The sequence below is a fragment of the Lycorma delicatula genome, chromosome 5 (assembly GCF_047948215.1).
Source record: "Lycorma delicatula isolate Av1 chromosome 5, ASM4794821v1, whole genome shotgun sequence".
NCBI lineage: Eukaryota > Metazoa > Arthropoda > Insecta > Hemiptera > Fulgoridae > Lycorma > Lycorma delicatula.
In genome coordinates this window covers 169,821,546-169,841,301 of record NC_134459.1, presented here as the reverse complement: position 1 = coordinate 169,841,301, position 19,756 = coordinate 169,821,546, and the positions used below count along the sequence as shown (strand labels likewise).

The 19,756-nt window shown below is 32.9% G+C and overlaps 1 protein-coding gene across 2 annotated transcripts in view; it reads left to right on the top strand.

The window, feature by feature from the left end:
• The window catches only part of LOC142324586 (dynein axonemal heavy chain 10-like), a 50,225-nt gene extending 32,238 nt beyond the window's left edge, over positions 1-17,987 (top strand). For both annotated transcript variants that reach the window (XM_075365432.1, XM_075365431.1), the window contains one exon: positions 17,592-17,987. The gene's annotated coding sequence lies outside the window, so the exon portion shown is untranslated. The remainder of the gene's footprint in view (positions 1-17,591) is intronic.
• Positions 17,988-19,756: the final 1,769 nt, after the last annotated feature.

Genomic DNA, 19,756 nt, shown 5'->3' with positions numbered 1-19,756 from the left:
GGAGAGAAAGGGAATACTTCTAGTTGATTTCTTGCCATGGGCTCAACAATAAATTATACACCCTGTTGTGAGACTTTAAAGTAATTGTAACTTGTGATCCAAAAAAAAGGTGAAGAATGCTTAGTTATTGTGTTGTATTCTGTATAATAACGCTTGGCCATATATGCTGCTTGAGTTGAACTCTTCACATTATTTGACTGGAAACAGATTGTCCCTTTATAGCACAGACTTGGCACTAAATGACTTCATTATTTTTTATTTATTTTGAAGCTGTTCTTGCTTGTCAATACTATGATGGTAATGATAATGATGATGATGTCTAAAGAATTGCACATTGGCTGTTTTTACAAATGACATTATCTATAATAGGATATTTAGAATTTGGTTCCATGGTGTGACAAAATGTCTTGATGCATTTCTTACATGTACATGAGAACTTACAGTATTGCATATACACCACATTATACACCCATTACATAATATACTCTTTTAGATCTGATATAATCCATAATATTTTTTTTTTTTAACTTAAGTTTTACTTAAAGAAGAAAGAGCATACTTTCAGATTTTTATTTTTTTTTTAATAATATATCTTATGCAGTTGTAATTAGTTACTGGAAAAAAGAGAAAATTGCTTTTTTAGTGTGTGCAATTCTTTGCATTATTCCTCCTCCTATTTGTGATTTTTGTAAATTAAAATTTTTTAACAACATTAAAAAAGACTGAATTTTAGATTTGGGTTTTATATATATTTATTTTTTTATTTTTTTTTTAAAGTCAAATAAAAATAATATTTCCATACTGAGTACATTTCTGGCACAAACATGTCATTCTCAAAACTCACATTTTGTTTTAAGTCTATGTTCAACTCTGTCAGCAAGTGACTTGAAAGCAGATGGTGCAAGGATACTGGTACTCCTTTATGATACAGTTCATCGTTGACAATGAATTGATCAACTAAAGTTGATAAACTGTTGACAATACAACTTAAATTTTGTAACATAACATGTATGTTATGAAATATAAGTAACCAAATATATATATTTTATAAAATACCATTATATATATATATATATATATATATATATTATATATAAAATAACCAAATATCTATAATACAAAAAAAATTGTATCTTTTTAAAATGGTGGGCTGGCTACACTTTTTTGGTTTCTACTTATAAAACTAAACAAAAAATATCCTTTGAGAAAAATGGCAATTTCTCCTTCATTCTCCCTCTGTCCGTCATTTTGTTATTTTTATATAAAAATTTATGTCTCAAGTTCAGATAGAGGAATCACATTAATGAGGCAAAATGAAATGTTGTCAGCCTAATAATTACTTTTTCTTTTCTTTTTATGAAAGATGTAAGCATAGTAATAAATAAGGTAAAGTAATTAGTAAAAAGGCACATCATGTTTATGTATTGTCTAAACCAATAATTTCTGGTTTTTTCATCATCACAAAATTATATTTGGTAGTATATTATATTTTTGTGTATTATGTTTACATTTTAAAATCTACAAGGGACATTCAGTAATTGAGAAAAACTGATGTAGAGAAAAAACAATTTATTCAGTGATAATGAAATTTACCCTACTTTTCAACATAGTTTCTAGCAACATTTGAACATTTGCCCCATCATTCTGTGAGCTAATTCCCGCAGCGCAGAGGTTTTTATCTTGCTCTTTGAACCATTCGTGTTCTGTTTTTTGGACCGCTTCATTGTCGTCAAACCTCTTGCCATGTAAAAAGTCTTTGAGCAGACTGAACAAAAAGAAAACCAGATGGGTCAAGGTCTGGGCTGCAGAGGATGTGGCAACACCTCCCAACCCAACTTTTTGAGCGTTTCTTCCATTGTCTGAGCAATGTGGGAGTGCATATTGTCATGCAAGAGATGACCCATACCTTTTGAGAGAGCACCCTGACGTTTTTGCCTTATCATAGGTCTTACTTCCTGTTGGAGCATTTTAGAATAGCACTCACTGTTCATGGTACATTGTTCTTATAAATAATCATTAAAATTTGGGCCTTGTGAGTCCCAGAAGATTATCATCACTAAACTGGTTGACGCATGAGTTTTGAATTTTTTTGGTTGATGAATCTGGATGTTTCCACTCAAGATGTTGCCATTTGGATTTGGGCTCAAAATGGTGTATCCACATTTCATCCCAGGTTATTAAACAATCTAGGAAGTCATTATCTTCTGGTTCAAATCATTCTTTGAGCTCAGAACAAATGCAAATCCAAGTGTCTTTATCGACTTGAGTAAACTGTCTTGGAACCATCTCAAACATGTTTTGTGATAATGCAGCATATCATAAATGATTGAATGCACAGTTCCAACACTGATATTACACAAACTAGCAATTTGGGAAATGTTGACTCTCTTGTCTTTGAGAATATGATTATTTATGCAATTTTGCAGCGTGGTAGTTGAAACTTCAACTGTTCTTCCAGAGCGATGGAGATCAGTCACACTTGTTCTGTCCAAATTAAACTATTCCACCAACTTATACACCTTACTGCAGTTTAAATACTTTTCACCATACTGTTTCAACATTCTTGAGTAAATTTCTGCTAGTTTCATATCAAAAATCTTACATTCTGATAACAGAAATATTATCAGTGAATGTTGCTTTTCCAGCGTACATGTTTCAAGCGAAGCTGACGTTCTGAAATCAACAAAAGATTTTATGTTTAGATTAATTATGATCAAACAGCTGATTAAATTGTTCCCAAGGTTGCTAACTTGACTATTTTTTATGAACTATTTTTTTTCTCTACATCAATTTGTCTCGTTAATTATTGAATGTCCCTCATATGTAGATAACTTAAAAAGTTGATCAATCAACTGATTGATGATGAACTGTGTCATAAAGGAGCACCTGTACTCCTTGTTCTCAAACCACTTGCTGACAGACTTGATTTGTTGATCATAGACTGAAAACATAATCTTAGTTCTGAGAATAACATGACTCTGATGCTGTTCACATTCATGCTCAAAGGTTGATCTCTAAACTTAAGATGAGTCTGGCCTGGTAATGTACCATTCACTGATCCTGTATGAAGTTTACACTATAACACTGTATACAAGCCCAGGATTATGAGATCTTGTTCTTGCAGTAGTCTCCAATTTGAGGTAAACTGATTTTGCACTTCGCAGAATTACTATGCAGTGCACATAAAGAAGTGATAGATAGATTATACAAACTGGTGCGTAATATTTATGAAAAGGGGAAGTTCTGTCAGACTTCAAAAAGAGTGTTACGATACCAAAGAAAACAGGAGCAGATAAATGTGAAGAATATAGAACAATTAACTTAACTACGCATGCATCTTGAAATAGAATTCTGTACAGAAGAATTGAGAGGAGAGTGGAAGAAGTTGTTAGCAGAAGACCAATTTGGTTTCAGAAAAAGCATAGGGACAAGGGAAGGAATTTTAGCGCTCAGATTAATAGTAGAAAGAAGATTAAAGAAAAGCAAACCAACATACATGGCATTTATAGGCTTAGAAAAGGCATTTGATAACGTAGACTGGAATAAAATGTTCAGCATTTTAAAAAACTTAGGGTAAGTGTAGAGATAGAAGAACAGTTGCTAATATTTACAGGAACCAAACAGCAACAGTAATATTGAAGAACATAAGAAAGAACCCATAATAAAAACGGGAGTCTGACATGGATGTTCCCTATCCCCGTTACTTTTTTAATCTTTCAAAGAACTTGCAGTTAATGATGTTAAAGAACAATTTAAATCTGGAGTAACAGTGCAAGGTGAAAAGGTAAAGATGCTATGATTTTCTGATGATACAGAGTAATTCTAGCCAAGTCTTAAAAAGATTTAGAAGAAACAATGAATCCATGAATAATGTCCTGCACAAGAACTACCGCATGAAAATAAACAAGAACAAAATGAAATTAATTTAATGTGGGAGATTAATCCGAATCCTGGAAGGATTAAAATATATACTTCTGGATGTCCAAATAATCAGAATAAGTGTTGATATAGGATTGGGTCTCCCCCTCCTGTGGGGTCGAAAAATGAGGTATTAAAGTTTCGGTCTGATACTTATTCTGTCAGACTTCAAAAAAAAGGAAGGTTAGACATAAATTTATTTAGGTACCTCTATAATTGCATGAGCAGAACCATTTAAACCATTAAACAAAAAGCATATCATATTCTTAGATGATTTTTTTTCAAGTAATGTTTTAAGCTGCTGACCGAATCACAAGATTTAGAGATAAGAAGTAATTTGTTGTGTCTTTTTTTTTTAAAGTTCTGTTAAGGAATTTTTTATTACACATAACAAAATTGGATAAATTATTTATTCTCTATTATCACCAATTTAATAGAAAATTTTATTGTTTACATTTTTAAAAGGTAGATAAGACGTATTTATAATAAAAATTCAATGTAGTGTAAAATATGTTTAAATGTTGCTAGAAGACATATTTTTTAATAAGAAAACAATTTCAAGTATAATGGCAAATATCGTCTTTTTTAATTGCTGTGTGAGACTTTGGCATAAATTTATTTGGAAAACTTATTTAGCTTAAATAGCATTTTGTGTTTTACAGCATCATTTTACATTGTTCACTATTGTAAGTTACTGAAAACTTGTCTTGAATCACTTAAAGTTGCTGAATGCTGTCATGAGTGAAAATTAGAAAATAGTCTCACTTTTATTACATTTTTCACTTATTGTAAGCAATTCATTTCGGAGGTAAAATTTTTTATTATTTTTTTAACGTACTGATTTTGCACATTTTACAGGTGGTTATTGTATTTTTTTTTTGAGTCTTCTACATTTAAATGTAAGGTTTTTTCTTTAAATTGCTAAGATATGTGTACATGTTTCACTTTCAAGGAAAGAATCATGTATTGGAATCATTTAAGGAAATAATAGTGAAAACTTACAGATAAAATTGACGAGAACATCTGTTGAGGTGCCAGTATATACAAATCTTTAGAGATGTGGAATTACTAATCTTTCACATTAAGAACTAAAGCTAACATTTATTGACCCTTGTAGCTTGGAAGGGGTCGATGAGAAGAAAGCATTGGATCCTAGAACAGGCTAATGTACATAGTCTTTGGAAAAAGAAGAATGCTTTTTTATTATACTTTTGTTTTTCATTGAGAACTGAAGCAAATTAATCAGTTAAATTGATTTGTATCAACATTTAGGAGACAAATGTCATTCATGATATCTATATTCAAATCTATGTACTCTTTCTACAAACATAGTTCAGACGCTTCTATATAGCTATTTTATTTTCATTCATGCCAATCTAACAAATGAATAAACCAGTAAACTCCAACAGCAGAGAGAGAAGAAGTTGTCTCTTAGACCACAGTAGCAAATGTGAATAACTGTTAAAACTGTTACCAGAAATGTTACAAAGTTAAAGCACATTAAAAAATAATGAATACATTGTATTATAAAAGTATAGACAAATTTCCTGTTTTTTCCACATTATGAATTAAATCCTAGCACTCACTGTATGTTTCAAAAAGGACTTGAGATGTTTCAAAAACTGGTTGAGGTTATGTCATTCTCTAGGAAAAACTTATAAAGTTTTGATTTGTGTAGTGATGTACAGTTGTCTTTACCATGAGCACAAGCATTATTCATTTAATCCTGTCAGCAAAATTGTTACTTTCATTGGTACAGAGCTTGAAACTCATGCTCAAAAAAAAAAAAAAAAATTGTTAGACTGCAATTCCGTGTAATTTGAACACTCAATGTGAAACTACCAGCAGAACTAAAAGTTATGCTTCATCCCAACTTTTTGTTGAGATTGATTGTTCTATTCAGTACAAAATATCAACAGGCCATTTGTGTGCTTCTAATGCTGCACAGAGAGCTCTTATGTTTGAGGGTCATTAAAATATAAACTGTAATTTGTTTATATAGTTTTCTATTAAATAAAACTACAAAATATTATCTTATTTTTCTACAGAGTTTCCTTCAACAGAAATACATTTTCTCCACTGGATAGGTAGCTTCTTGATCCTCTCATCATAAAAACAATATGGTTGCCCCACTAATCAATTGCGCACATAGCATTTGACTGTGATATTGTCTTCAAATCTTTCTCCTGAAGCTTCGTTCAACAAACCAGATATCTGGAATCACATTGTGACAAGTTTACAGCAATTGTTCAAGAGGTGTCCAATCAATTTTAGCAATTTTATTATGAATCTGAGCTGCTGTATGTGTTTGTGCATTATCGTGGAGAAAGAGGACATTGTGAATTGGTTTCCAGCGATGTTTGTTGCGATAAGCAGCTATGATTCAACAAGTGGCAATAGTATGTTGCATTTACCATCCTTCGTTTCTGCAGGAAATCTATAAGCAGATTCAACTGGAAATCTTTTCCAGTTGACAAGCATTTCTTGGTCTTGATCAGTAGCCTTTCCCAATGTTTCCACCACTCCGTACTTCTTCTTGCTTTCCGAGATGTAGTGGTGGACCCACATTTTCTTGTAGGTCACAATACACAGACACAGAAATGCCTCTTCTTCTTCCTCAAGCAATTCAGAAGCTGCTGACAAATATCTTTCCGGAAATTTCTCTGTACTCAGTGAGAAGACGTAAAACCCACCTCATTGTCTTCTTTCTGCATCCAAGAGTGTCAGACAACATTGTATGTACACTCCCAATACTTAATCCCAATTCTGTTGCAATTTCACCAACTACTATGCACCAGTCACCTTCCACAAGGTCATTAACAGCCTGAATGTTGTCATTATTGGGTTGCAGTCGACGATAGTGATTTTCCTCATCCCCTGCATCATGGTTCTGAGCTGCTGAACTATATGCATTCACTGCAAAAATTACAACATATACCCTTAACATAACAACATCTTACACATAACAACATCGTTGGTACTGCGATACCTTACGAAACGCAAGTGTAACCTAAGGTGGAAATTATCTTACTGATGGGTGAATGGTTCTACATAATGATTCTCTCAAACGATGTCCTCTGGGCACCTGGGCAAACCCAGAAAAACCCGACAGTATTTGATAAGTAATCTGTACATAGCATGTGATGCTGGTACCAAGTGTGTCGAAGGCAGAGGACGATAACTGTCAATTCAAGGAACTTGAGAAACGGTAGGAATCTATCTCAGCGGATGCACAGGCTACAGAACTCAAATCAGGAGACATAATCAAAGAGGAATCTAGCATCTTGGAAAAAGTGATTCAAGTGTCTTGAAAGGAAAATACAAAGTCTTCTTTGACGCTACAAAAGGGAAAGACAATTCTCACAATACTGACGTCGCTGAGGAAGATTTTAGAAGCATTGGCATCGCTTACGTAGTGTTGCCTGAGCAAGCTGGGTACGGCAGTTCGGAGACTGTTGGTTTATATTATGAATGGTAAAATTAACAAAATAAAAATGATAGTCCTGCTGGTGGCTGTAAAACCCACAGTAGAGAACTTAAGGGAAGCCAAACTGGCTACGCCAGCTGCCGAAGATAGTAATATTCTGGTTGTGAAATCTTTTGGCAGGACGTACGCAGATCTACTGCGCACGATAAAACAGTCCGTTACGAGGGATGCGGCAGGAGAGGTTCTGTCCTTAGGTAAGAGTACGAACGAAGAACTCTGTATAAGGGCTAAGTGCACGGTGGCACTGAAGGATTAAAAACGGTGTTAAGAGATCGTGGGGCAGATTAATGCCAACAGAAGCCCCTTGGCGCATGACCTAATGTGGCGAATGGTCATAGATGAGGATGTAGACTTTCTAGTGGTGGTGGAGCCTAATATGCGTAGAGTGGCCGCACATACGTGGGACGCAGACCGTCGTGCAGACTCTGCAATTCTAAGTGTGTCCAGCCGTTATGCGCAAATCCGTCTGAAGAGAGTAAATGGGTTCGTAGCCACTGCGTTAACGGACCGTGTGTTGATTGTGGGTTATATATCACCTAATTCCGATGATGAAAGATTCGGCGAATTTATCTATGAACTCGAAGACTATCGAAAACCTATCATCTTGACAGGTGATTTCAACGCAGAGAGTTGTGAGGTAGGTGAAGGATTTGTTCTGCACGAGGGTATGCATTGGCAGCAATGTTTGGGCTACTGGATTCGTGGTGTGTAATAGGGAATACACCCACACTTACTTTGGCAGAGGTAAAGTGGACATTACAGCCATCTCTGAAGGAATTGCTGTTACTATGTGAGACTGGAGGGTACGGCAGTAGGAGCAAGCCACAGACCATCTCGCTGTAACGTTCCATGTGGAAAATGTACAGCCTGAAATCAGACATATCCCACGCTGGAGGCTTGGGGAGAGGCAGTTAAAAACAGTAGTAGATAGTGTTGCTGGAAGGATTGACTCGACTACTCCAATAACGGCAGAAAGATTGTCCGAGGCATTAAGTGAAGATTGTCGCCGGGAAGGAGCACAAAAGGATTCGGGTAAACGACGGGTGTTTTGGTGGTTGTCTGACATTGCTGACAAGAGGGCAGCTACGCTTGCTGCTAGGAGGAGCAACTAATAACCGAATTAGATGTGGACCCTTGGGGTACTGCCTGTAAAGCGGTTATGGATAGATTTGGGCGATCAGCCGCGCCTATATTTGGTGAGAATGCGCGTATAGTAGTTTCAGAGATTTCCCTGTTGAAACGGAATGGAGGAAAATGAAGACTGAACTTAGTTCTAGGTTCACACTAGATAAGCTTAACATTGCTGCTGCCAAGCTACATCCAAACAAGAACCCCGGTCCGCATTAGGTACCCAGGGCGATAGTAAAGATGATGATCAAATGGTACCCATGGCACATATTGGATGCAATAAATTACACCACGGAAGGTGCTCAATTCCCTAACTGCTGAAAGGAAATCAGAGTGGTCTTAATACCAAAAAACTAGACGAGAATCAAGATGAGGTAGTATATCGCCTTATTAGCCTGTCGAACACTGCCGGAAAATTATACGAGAGGCTACTTGTGGACAGACTGTGGTCGGAGGTTGAGGCGAATGGTGGACTCTCCCATAGGCAGTTTGGATTTGTGAAGGGGAGGTCCACTGTTGATGCGCTGAATCATCTCATCAATTGAGCGAGAGATAGAACCGCTGGTCCCTAGGATTATCCCACTTATGGTCCTCCTGGGGCAGTTAAAAACATACATTTTTAAATGCCCCGAATATGTTTAGAAAAATTTCTAATGCATATTTACACGTGGACTAGAGAAAGCTATATCCACCACCTTTAGTATGGCATCATCAGTGCTCTTGCCCGGTTGGAAACCATACTGGTTGTCCATTAGCAAATGATCAGTGGTCGATCTAACTTAATACATAAATATAGGACCTTCTCAAAAACCTTGCCGATCACGGGCAAGAACGTTATTGGACGGTAAGAAGAACTAACAGTAGGATCTTTGTCACCGTCTTTGAACAACAACACCAAGTTTCCACGCTCCAACACGACGGAAAGTGGCCGGCGAAGAGCAACCTATTATATATTCTAGTTAGAGGACAATGGACTACTGGAAGCGCTCGGACGAGGAGTTCCACTCTGATACAATCATATCTATCCGGGGGTCTTGTGCCGTGCCATACTACAGATCACCTGGCGCACTTCCATCTCAGCGATCTCAGAAGATTATAAGTTGGCCTCAAAAATCGCAACTTGCCGCCTGACACGCCGGTGGTATGAAACTTCACCCACCATAATGTCATCCGGGAGCAAATCTTTAAGCAAAATGTTAAGGACGCGGTCCTTATCAATTACCACACCCTCGTGGGTTGATAAGGCTGACAAGAGGACATCTTTCCTATGCTTATGTCCAAGGGATGTATACACAAAGCCCCAAGGGTCTCTATTCCCTTGCTCCTGAACGAAGGAGCACCAGGAATTAAGCTTGGAGGAAAGTACCTAATGCTATGAAACTACCTAACCCTCGCTCTGCGGTAATTTGCAGTTAGGACCGCACGCCGATCAGGATCACCCTCTCGTTGCGCAGTCCTTCTGAGTCGGTTCACAGACTGCTTCATTGCTGTCAGATTCTGAGACCACCAACCAGATATAAGTTCCCGGTCAGTGCCTCTAGGAATGGCGGCTTCAGCCGCCGCCACCACCGCCGAAGTGAAATTTTTTGCCAGGACACTAATAGCAGGCCGTCAAGGTCTTGCCGTCAATGTCAATATTTGTACTGGTTTTTATTTGCACACACAATTATTGAATTCACGGATTATGTATAATACGGGTGTTTCAAAAAGTACACAACCCTATGATTAAGAAGGTAGAAGTCATGCCCAGGTAAATTTTATTTCTCCCTACATGTCAGTTAGTAACACTGTACACAAAGTTAGCAGCTTGTAACAGTTGAAATGTCCTTATGCAATAGTGTTTTACCAGTATAATAAATTCATCTCTATTGTGTTAAATATGTAATTTTTTTAAATCTTACGAATGAGTGAAAGGCGAGTTTCAGATGAAATTTCCCAATATCGCGTTTGATTAATAAATTCCATGAGATTGGAAGTGTACATGATCGGAAAAGCACAGGTAGTTAATCACCACTGTTAAGGTGCAAGTTCTGGGGATGTAAAGAATGTTTGACTCGCTCAGAAAGTTATCTTCACAGGCTGGGCTTTCACTATCTACAGCTTTCAGGGCTACTAAAAAATTACAATTGCATGCTTATCGCATCAATGTCGTTCAGGAAGTGAAGAAGTAGACCACATAAAACGTTTACAGTACTGTCGTCGGTTTCATTCTCTTGTTGATAATAATGGTATTGAAATTTTGGATCGTATTTATTTCAGCAACAAGGAATGGTTTCACTCGTATGACTACAATAACAGCCAACACTGCCAAACATAGAGCACTGAAAATCTTCATGACTTTCATGAACGACCGTTATACGCAAATAAAATTAGTGTTTGGTGACACATCTCCTGGCGACGTGTAATAGGATCTCTTTTTCTTTTTTTGGCAAATCTGTAGATGATGTGGTTTATTGCAATTTAATCGAACAGTTTACTGCCATGTTAGATTTACACAAACAAGAATGCTGGTTCCAGCAGAATAACGCAACGTGTCATTCTGCTAATGAAACGCTGGATATGTTGCGGGAATTTTTGGTCATCGTTTGATATCAAAATTCCCAGATATTACATCAGTAGACTTTTTCCTTTGGGGGTATTTAAAAAATGTAGGTTTTAAAAACAATCCTCATATACTTGACACATTGAAGGCTAATATTGAAAGTGATATTTCAAACATTAGTGAGCAAACATTACGAAAAGTGGCTGCAAATGTTATGAAACGTGTAAGAACGTGCATCGGGATCACAGGAAATCATTTTGAATATCTATTGTAAAGTTATTAAAGGTAATTTGAATATTGTTATATAAGTATTTATTAACATTTATATTTTTGTAATAAATTCACGTTGTCAAACAAAGGGGTTGGATCCTTTTTGAAACACCTGTACAAAGATGTGTGTCCTTTACAGACACACATCTTGCAATTCAGATAGCAAATAACTATTCCATACTTGAAGAAGGATCTTCAATTAAAAAGGGTAACTGGTCGGCCACTTTCAATAACAGTTTGTCAGCAACAATTTACGATGATCTGCTATCTGATGTCACAAATAATTTCATCACTAAAAGAATCTCATAAAGGGACTTCTTTTATTTTCAATGCAGGAACTGCAACTTTATAAAGAAATAGCATTCTGCAAGTACTATAATAACAAATATTTGCTTTTCTATAAAAGCATGTGACAAAAGTAAACATAAAAGTTACTTATTTTTTATCAAGCTATAATCTTTACTTCTGTTTTATATAAAATTATATTTCATATATTGAATATTTTTTTATATAATCTAGTAAACACAAGTAATATACATATTTTTTTTGTACACACATTATTATCATCTTACAAAAACGTTTATTTACATTTATATGTACATTTTTTCAACTTTTCCCTGCATAATGAATTATATTTTTATACGACAATATTTTTGTAAAAGTTTGTCTTTATTAAAAATACCATTAAAAGTAGGTTACAATTATAATACAATTTCTCATTTCCATATCCTAATAAAACATACTAACCTTGTCATAATATACCCTATTATCCCAGTGACAGCTAATAGAAGCAATAATTTAAATTGAATAGAATTGCCTTTAAATTAGTTTCTGAATTAAAAAATGTTAAGTTTAAACTTTTATATTATTTTGATGTTATACGTTCATACATAATGTATTCAGTTATAGTTAGTGAATTATCTTCTACCAATAACTTTTTTAAAAAAGTATATATATATATATATATATATACAGTTGATGAGTATTCAGAAGGCAAAGAGCTAGACTCTGTTCTCTTTCCAGAGATCAGTTTTTCAAATTTTTTTTAAAATACAGTATTATGATCATTTAAAAATGTTATTGTAATGTATTTTGTTCTTCTAATACTGACAACTTCTGCATCCCTTGGGTGTGTTTGTTTAAAAGCTATATAAAAGAAATAACAATGTAAAACCCATTTCATTTAAAAAATACCATACGCAAGTTAAATTTTGATAATAATTATTTATTAAGTTAATAATTATTTTTAAAAGCATTTTAATTATTAAAATCCTGACAAATTACAAAAGTTTTCTTCCCTTTTGTTAACATTTACAGAAGTATATTCCAAACATAACAATCCACTAAAAACATCATTCCAACCTGCACAGTAACCGTTTATTTACTTTTCATTCTTCCATAACCATTGGTGTTCTGTTCTTATTTCTTTGCCATCTTCCATTACTTTGCTTCTTAAATACCTGTACTGTCTTTTTTATTCAATTCATCCTTTTCTATAGACATCCACCAATTTATTATAACCTCTCTTCATTACTTATGTTCTTAACTTTTATTACTACATCATACCACATCAATTCTGCTATAGCGTCTAATTATGAAATCATAAGCAGAATATCCTTTGAATCATCTAAAGACATCATGTTATCTGCAACCTTAATATTATTTATTTTTCTGCCAAAAATGATGACATCTTCATTCTCTACAGAAACAGTTTTTATCATAAACTTAAACACAACAAAGTCAGAGATATAGGTATCCTTTGCATTGCTCATCTTCTAGGTCAAATTATTCAGTTAGTGCATCCTTTATTTCTGCAGCTTTTTCTGATTCAGGAAGGGATCAAAAATGAATTAGATAATTAATCTTGTCATTCAAATATAGTCTTTGGCTTTTAAATAATTCCATTAGCTTATTCAATTTGATTGAATCAAAAACTTATTCCACATTTATATAATATAAACTTATTTCTTCACCACTTTTTATATATCTTTCATCATAGTTTTCTCATCACATTCCTTGTACCTCTTCCCTGAATCCATTGAGTTTTTCTGTAACCATTTGTTTAATTATTTTATGTATTATTATCATTATTATTAACTGTTACTTTTTATTTTATTACTGTTCAGAATTCTTAAAAAATATCTTTGCTGAATGTCAAATTAAAATAAATCTCCTGTGATCTTGCTTGAGCATGCTTTTTGGGGATTGGAGTTATGGTTATTTTAACACTATCGTCAGACTACATCTCAATGGTATAAACCATGTTACACATTTTTACCATCTCTTGCTATCCTTTTTCATTAAGACTAAGCTCTATTATTAGTAAAATATAAATTTAACCAGTAATAACAATTTTACTAAAACTGTAATTATCTGCATAAATATCATGATTAATATAATATGATGAATATTTTGGTGCAGGATTTAGATGACTGTCCAATGACATAAAAATGGATAAAAAAAAATAAGTGACTAACAAATAGTAAAGAGTACGTTAACACTATAAAAAACAAATTTAATTTGTTTTTTAATATTTCATTTGTTCAAAGTCTCCAACAATACCACAATTTTTTTTTAAATTTCTAAAGCAAAAATTACAAACATAAAGTACAACTCTGATCAATACCCAACTCATTAAATGTCTCCCTAGATCAATACCCAAACTGGTGAATGTTTTTTGTTCTTTACAGCCACATTAAAAAAATAAATCAGTTACACTAAAAACATTTTACTTCATTTAGACAAAATCAGAGGCTCATGAAAATAGAAAAAAAATAGTAAAATAATTCATATTATGAAATCAAACTGTCATATAATTGCACCCGACATAAAGGCAATTTATTATTTTTTTAAAGATATTCCTCCACTGAAAAATAGACACATGATGCAATGTAATTTTTTCTTGACAGATAGGAGCACATATGTGGGTTTATAATTATATTATATTATATTCTTCATTATGTATGTTACATATATAAAACACCTGAATCTCAAGAAGCACCAGTTTATAACAATTTTTCAGGAGAGATTTATAACTCATGTTAGATTGCTTATAATAATTTGGTTATGGTATCAGGTACACTATAGCCATAATATATTTGAATTAACAAAGTAAGAATACGATAACTTGCATGTTCTACAGTCAATTCATTTGTATTAATTTTTAAAACAATTTTTTCTTATTTGTCGGTTAATTTAATCCTTTTTGTTACATTTAAATACTGAACATCAAAAGTAATCTCAAAAAAATTGTGACAGATTATACACAAAGTTAACAATTTTCATGCAGATTCCCAGCAAACTTAAAAATTAATAATGATAATTTCTGGAAGTAAAGTGTATCTCTAGTCACATTTTAAAAGGAACATAACAAATTTCACACTTAAGCATATTCTTTTAAAACAATCAGAAATAGTTTCAGAACTGAAAAAAACAACAACAGTGTTGTACTGATAATTCTGTACTGTAAACAATAGTGTTATAACTTCTTACACATACTATGTGATTTAACAACCTGTACACATATACATTTCTCCATACACTAAGTCTTGTATCACTGAATCATTTAAATAACATTCACCAGTCATTACCTCAGGGATTAACACAATTAATATAACCTAGTGATTTAAAATCGGTGGTATAGAAATTTGCAGAATTCCGTACTTTTAATACCAATAATTAAAAAAAAAAATTAAAAACCTACAGCAATGTTAATAAATTAATTAAACCAAATAAAAATGCAGGGAAAATCCATTAATCAATCAATAAAAATTCAGTTGTCAAATAAAAGTAATAATAATTGTGCAGGTTATCTTTTATTTATAGTTTCGATTATATATTTTATCAGTTTTATTTTACATAAGTAAAAATTATTCATCCGTCAAATAATACCTTCAAAAAGGTATTTAAAAACGTAGCAAGCATTAATCTAACATTCAAAAATCAAGCAAGAAAAATATTGTAATAGAATATTTATGACGGCATGTAATCTGCAAGACGGGCTCATACTTTCGAAAAGTTATTAATTGGGTTTTTTATGAGCTGTTTGCAAATGTACATCATAAAAGGCAAATTTTGCATTTTCAATTAAAAGTACTGTCACATTACAGTAAACAATTACAACAATATATATTCAGGCAGAAGTGAATTCATGTGACTAAAATACTTAATCTAACCTAACACTTAAACTCGTTAAAAGCTTTTAAATAAAAATAACTTCGCATAAAATACAAACAATCAAGCAGAATAATTAATTATGAAAAAGTTTGATACTTGTAATAAAAATTAATGTTACTGTGCTTACTTCCAACCAATGTTGAACGTAAGACAGCAGCCACCCACAAACCCGCGACAGCCGCCGATGCACTGATGCGCTCCATGCAGTTCAACTGCTCACATGCTCCACTCAATAATTCCCTTGGAACGGAACGGAACGCAAGGGTAGCGGGAGTTAATTATTTCTCCCTACAGATCGCAGAACCTGGACAAAGTCCCCTGCTGCTGTGTCTTTTATCGGGCGGGTTATTGGTTATTTAGTGGCGGTTATAAATTTTTCATGTTTTATTTATGGACCGGATTTGATGATTTGCGTTCTTATCGTATGGACCAGCGTGAAAATTATTTACCGGGACTGATCGTAAGAGACTAAGCTTTTTTTTTTTGGTCATGTACTCCCGGCATGATTCCCCTTCAGTCCGTTCGCCGAAGTCTTTTTGGTGCTAGCGCCTTTCGGGCTAGCAGGAATATGCCTACCGGCGCCCTAGTTTTTGGAGGAAGGAATGCGCTCTCTTCTGCAGAGGGAGTCGCATGTGCTGGTTGAAGTAAATTGTAATTTTTAAAGGAAGGTGGGTAGTTGGTTAGGAGAGTTTTAGAGCTTCTTCTTCTTCTTTTATGGCTGCCCTTCATGCTGGTTCTTTGCTGGGCTCTTCTACCGGACTCCAATCCATGGCGGTGAGTTGCATTGTGGTTTTTCGAAACAATTGCCTTCTCATGTGCTCCACTTTTTAACTCATATTTATATACCTATTGAACAGGATGCAGAAAGTTAAGGGTAATGATGTTTCTGTAAAAGAGAGTCTTTTAACTGTATTTTAAACAAATAGGTGGGAAGATTTTTTAAATGGTTTGATCATTTATTTAAAATTGTAAGAAGCATAAAAAGGTCCTTTCTTGTAAGCCAAGGTATTGTGTTGAGTTACAAAAAACAGTTCTGTCTAGTTATAGGCGGATATTATTATTTTTTAATAAATGAATATCTTTTTATTTTTTATCTTTTTAGCTGATTGCACATTCATAAATATAATCACAATTACATACACAAATAACTTTAAAAAAGAAAAAATTGGTTATGGCTTAAAGTTTTTGCTCCAAGAGAATGTTTATAATTTGCTGAAATGACATGTATAACTTATGTATTCATTTATGTCATTTCAGCTGAAATTGAGGAGAAAGAAAAGAAAAATGATTCAGACACTACAGTATGTTTTTTTCTTCATAAAATAGTCTAAATAATAATCAGTGTTTAGTATTTTCTTAGTTAAAAATTATGTATTTTTTTGTGAAATCAGTTTTTTCATTAATTTATTTAGACTATAACTTTTGTATCAGCCCCTGAACAACTGTATAAACATTAAATACCCTGTAACACATTATTATACACAGTATAAGAACAATGTACTCTAAACCTACTCACCATTTACAATGTAATATACACACACCTCTAACCTTATATGCAGTATTTACTTACTTTTAGCAGATTGTTACAGTTAGTGCTTTTCTGCACCCAGTTTCCTCTTCCATCTATCTTCATAATCTTCCTCTGTTGGGTCACCCTTTGCTTATTTTATTCATTATCTCATCATGATTTTTTCCTTCGTTATTAAACAGTTCTTCCAAATAATTGTTGTACTTATATCTAGTACTTCTTTCCCAGTATACAGTATTAAAATATTATTATAGTCGAGTGTTCTATAAAACATCCTCAGGCTATGCATATAAGGTCTCTTCCAATTGCATTTGGAAGAGAAAGTGATTTCCCATATCATAATTCAATATTATACAGACAATACTGTTTGCAGCTTTAATAAGGAGGATGATGGAAGGATCACTGAATATTTTATCACATCACCTGGCTATCAAAGTTTTATAGATTCATACTGAAATGTAAGCTTATGATTAGTTTCAACACATACTGTTTCAATCATCAGTTTTAAAATAATTATAACTTCTGCTTACTCTTTTTTCCAGCAGTGGACATCATGGATCAGAGAAACCTTTGCTATGTATAAATAAAATCACTTGAAGAAAACAAATTTTTTTAAGCCCAGACTTGAAAATACAAGTAATTAAGTCAAACTAGCTAACTCATGGAATACAATTTTTTTTTAGCACTAATCAAGATTATCTTAATATCAATTTTTAGTTGAAGTAAAAAAGAGTAGTTTCTTAACAAAGGCAGAAAAATATTATTAATTATATATTTATTTTCTCAACAGTAACAATAAATAGATCAGAAGTATTTCTAATTTAAGTGAATAAATGTGTTTTATATATGAGTATAACTTCATTCTTTATTTCAAATACTACTCTTTTGCTCTTGGCTTGAAAATATTTGTTGTAAAAATCAATAAACAAAGTGTTTGTTACATAAAGAGGGCAAAAATAGTCTTTTCATTTTCTCAATAAAAATAAATCAGCAGTATTTCTCAACTGAATGAATTATTGTTTGTTTTTTATATATTTATAATTTTATCCATAATTACTATGCATAATATTACAATTATGTAGAAACAAAGTTTTTTTTTTTAGTGAATATGAATGAGTAGGCTATGTATTCTTTACTTGTCCTTTATTATGAGAAAGTTTTTATATTGTTTTCATTGCATATATTATGTTGAATTTAATGTTTATTTATTAAAAAAATTAACTATTTTAAAATTTTATTAATTTGAACTATGTAATCATTGTTGAAATTGTCTATGGTTCTCAGGTGAGTTTTTATTGGACAGATCATAGATGATGATATCAATAAATTGTTTAATAAGCTATACTTTCTCCTGTGGAATAAAAATATCTGATACTCTATGATAAGTCCTAGTAAACAGCGACAAGTCCTAATAAAGTCAGTTATTTTTACACGGATCTGAATACTAGATCATGGATACCGGTGTTCTTTAGTGGTTGGGTTTCAATTAACCACACATTTCAGGAATACTCAAACTGAGACTGTACAAGACTACACTTCATTTACACTCATACATATCATCCCTGAAGTATTATCTGAAAGGTAATTACCGGAGGCTAAACAGGAAAAAAAAAGGTACTCTTCAATAAGTTTTTATGAAATTATGTTTTTGGTGTGTGTGTGGGGGGGGGGCTGCTTGCTAATGACAGCAGAGTTCTGTCAACTGCAGCAGAAGAACTATAGTAGTATGGAGGGAAAGTGGGGGTATTCCTTAAAATTTACAGTAGTACATTCAAAGAGTTTTACAATGTCGTTATGTAGACAATCATTATGTTCTACCTCCTTTCATCAATGATTACTTTTGGGTTCTGCATTTCATGTAATCTTTACTAAGTAATTATTAAAATTGCTATTTTATAGATAAGTGAATTTCACAAAACTTAATACATTTTTAGAGATCTCTATCTAAGAACTGTTCTTGTTTCTGAAGGTAGGTGCCTAAATAAATCAGGATATCTCTGCAGTGAGTTAATAATGTTTATGCATGATTATCAAAAAAAATCCTGTCTTTGGTTATAGATGGAGAAGCATTTTGAAAAAGTGACAATAAAAAGTTGGTTTAATGTAACTAAAATTTACTGCAAGAATAAAGAATAAATTTTAATAAAACTTAACAAGTTATTTTAGCTATATTTTACTGAAATTGATTAATTAATTTCAATGTAATTTTCTTTTGAGTTGTACTTAAAAAATAAAGCTTTAAAAAATAATAACAAATATTTATGTAACTACTCACTCATAAACAATATTTTACATAAAATACAGAATAAAATGAAAGCACAACTAGTGGCAGAAAATTTATTATCACTAATAAATTGCATGGTTAAGTGGTAGTATCTGACTTTTATCCTGAAAGTTAACGGTTTCAATTTGAGTCAGTGTTAGCATTTTTCACATGCAACAGAATTCACCTCATCCTCATCATAAAATAAGTAATAATAAATTTGAAGACCACAATGTCAACAAAAAAAGCAGGATACACAAAAAACACAACTAGTATTTTATTGTCATTTAGTAGCACGCGCAAATGGATATTGTAGTATACTCATTAACATGCTTCTACACAAAAAATAAATAAAATAAAAACAAAGGCAAATGGAATCAAATTATATGTTAACAACTATTTGGAGAAGACAGCTCAGAAATTATAAATACCTAGATTCAATAT